Raw genomic sequence first — 3,223 nt, 5'->3', positions numbered from 1 at the left:
TAAAATGAAGAGAAATCTCTTCCATACAATAGATTTTCAACTAACAAATATTGGTTGAAGGAATCATGAAAATAGAAAGTCTAGTTGGCAAACACCACAGTAATAATTGTTTCAGATAAGAATTGTTGACAAATGCTAAAATTTGGAGGTGAAAATTTTATGAGAGCTAGGATAATTACAGTCTCAAAGTATCTATCTTTCCATATGATTTGTATTATTTATGATGGGGATAAGAGTAACTTTTTGGAGAAACCTGACAGACCTTCTCCTTCAACAAGTGATTAAAGTTATCACCAGTAATGGGGCAAATTAATACTCTGTGCCTCTCAATATGATGCATCGAAAAAGATACAATATCATGTATCCACGTGGTATTCTTGCCAAAAATGCATCATCTCAATTTAATCATGAGGAAAAATCAGAAAAATGCAAATTGAGTTATAGTCTACAAAATAACACGTCAATACTCTTCAAAAGTGTTCGGGTCAATGAAAGGCAAAAAGCAAAACACCAAAGAACTTCAGGAAGCACCATCAGAGCAATACTGTTGGCCCTTCTCAGTTCCTCTGCTGTTCCGAGATGCGGACAGGCCCCTCTGTGGGTGGGAGGGAAGAACAGCGGCAGCAAGGTCACTCTGGGCTGCCTGTGGCTAGGTGGTAAACCTGCCTACTCCCAGACAAAAACATCAGCAAGACCTGGAGCTATATTCTCCAACAGCTTTATCAGTTATTAAGCTGACATTTTGCTTTCTATCAGTCTGATTCCTGGACTATTCTCAATAGGTCTGAACCTAGACAGAAAAGAGAGAGTGTTATTTATGAGTAGAGTGACCATATGCTTTACTGTCCAAACTGAGACACTTCTGAGAAAGAAAGGCAACACTCTTAATAACTACTCCAGGACTACAGACAAATGTGGGACTTGTCCCTGGCAAACTGGATGCGTGATCACCCTTACTTATTAGCCCAGCTTATACATGAGCTTAGATGTTGAGAATTAGACCTAATGAAATTTAGGGAGAAAAGTAACACTCTGAGATTGATGGACTGGCTTAGTCTTTAGGCTTTTTAGACTTTTCTTTTACCCTTTCATTGTAAAATAAAACACAGATACAGAAAACCACACATACGTGCATTGCTTAATGAATATCATAAACACTCTTGTAACTATCATCTATGTCAAGAAATTGCCCTTTACCAACCACTCCAGTAGCTCATCCACATGCCCTACCCCAACACAGCCACCTCCTTCCCTCCGAAAGTAACCTCTCTCTTCCCTTAGTTATCACCACCTTATATTTCTTTTTGGTTTTTTTAGACTCAATAATTTAGTCTTGCCCAGTTTCAAAATTTTAAAATGTCATTTAAATCTCTTTTAATCTACAGAATTTCCCCTCTGTTTTTTTTTTCCTCACATTTTATCCGATGGAAAATTCATACCATTTGGCCTGGTTTCCCACCATCTGGGTGTTGCTGGCTCCACATTCGTGGTGCAGTTCGACATGTTCTTCTGTCCTCTATATGTCCTGCATATGGCAGCTGGATCCGAACGCTTGGTCAGACTCAGGCTCAATCACTTTGGTAAGTCTATGAGTGGTCATGTTATCTCTCTTTTTGTGATGTTAACAGCCATTGACACTCTTTGCCAGATCCATTCATTCATTGGGAGTAGTCAAATGGTGATATTCCACTTCTACATTTTATCTTCCTTTATTAGCTAGGATATTTTTATAAACATGCTTAACTCATCTACTATTTAGTTACCCAGTGTAACCACTGATACAGTTTGTGTAAGAAATGCTTGTTTCCCTTTAAAAAAAGTTCTAAGATAGTTAATCAGCTCCCCATCATCTTCTGAATATTATCAATAATTTTACATCACTATGAACTCATTAATTTAAACATATTATGTGAGTTTCAATTCACTGAGTTTCTTATCCTTAATTAACCTCAAATGTCCCATCTTTGGCCAGTGGAGTCCTCTTCAAGTTGACTCTGCGTCCTTTTGACACTACCAGAGTAGTCTTTGAGAGCCATCTTACTGTTTGGTATGACAAGATATTCTAGACTCACCATGTACAAGAGGGATTTAAACTAGATGATTTCAAGACATCCTTCTAGCTTTACAATTTTGAGACTATAACATCTTAAATTAATTGGAAACATTTGTTTTTAGAGTATATCATATAATCTTTCCATTATAATTTTTTACCCTGTTATGGCATTTATCAAAACTTTCCATGTATCAGAATTATTTTAGGAGGGGTGCCTGGGTGGCTCAGTCGTTAAGCATCTGCCTTCAGCTCAGGTTGTGCTCCCTGCTCCACGGGAAGCCTGTTTCTCCCTCTCCCACTCCCCCTGCTTGTGTTCCCTCTCTCGCTATGTCTCTCTGTGTCAAATAAATAAATAAAATCTTAAAAAAAAAAAAGAATTATTTTAAGAGTTTCACATTTCTCTTGCCTACCACACTATGAAACCCTGGAAGGCAAGGATACGCCCTGTTCTTCTCTTATCCCCTCACCACATAACACATTATAGATAATGGATAAATGCTTACTAGATTAAACTGAACCATAAGACTTGTCTAGTTTACAATCTTAGAAGACTACACTATTGGATGAACTCTCTCTATTATAGAGATACAATTTGAGGTACAATCACTGATAAACCAAGATAGCAAATAATTTATTTGCTAATATGGAAGAAAGAACATGAGATACATCGATACCACATTTCAAATGAAACATTAAAAAAAAAAAAAAAAGGTTAACACATCCCTTATAAGTTATCAGCGCTATCCTGTATTCTGAGAGGCTTTCAGAAAAATTTCACAACATCCCCTAACTTTTATTTTTGTAAGGAATGGAGAGTGGTGAGGTTTCTGTCCAGAACACTGCAAATTTAGGACCTATTGCAGGACCACTGCCATGCAGATGGACAGGAAGGCCAAGAACCATGGGTTTGGGGTTTCTTTTAATTTTTTTTTTAAGATTTTTGTTTATTTATTTGAGAGAGAGAGCACGAGTGGGGGAGGGAGAGGGAGAAGCCGACTCCCCACTGAGCAGGGAGCCCAATGCGGGACTCGATCCCAGGACCCAAGGATCATGACCTGAGCAGAAGGCAGACACTTAACCGATTGAGCCTCCCAGGAGCCCTTCTTTTTTTTTTTTAAAGATTCTTGTTTCTTGTGCAAGCAGCTGAAGAGGGAACCCTGCGTGTTCTGG

This window comes from Phoca vitulina, unplaced genomic scaffold (genome assembly GCF_004348235.1).
Source record: "Phoca vitulina isolate PV1807 unplaced genomic scaffold, GSC_HSeal_1.0 scaffold4, whole genome shotgun sequence".
NCBI lineage: Eukaryota > Metazoa > Chordata > Mammalia > Carnivora > Phocidae > Phoca > Phoca vitulina.
The sequence above is the reverse complement of the archived record's forward strand: the minus strand, read 5'-3'. Positions refer to the sequence as shown.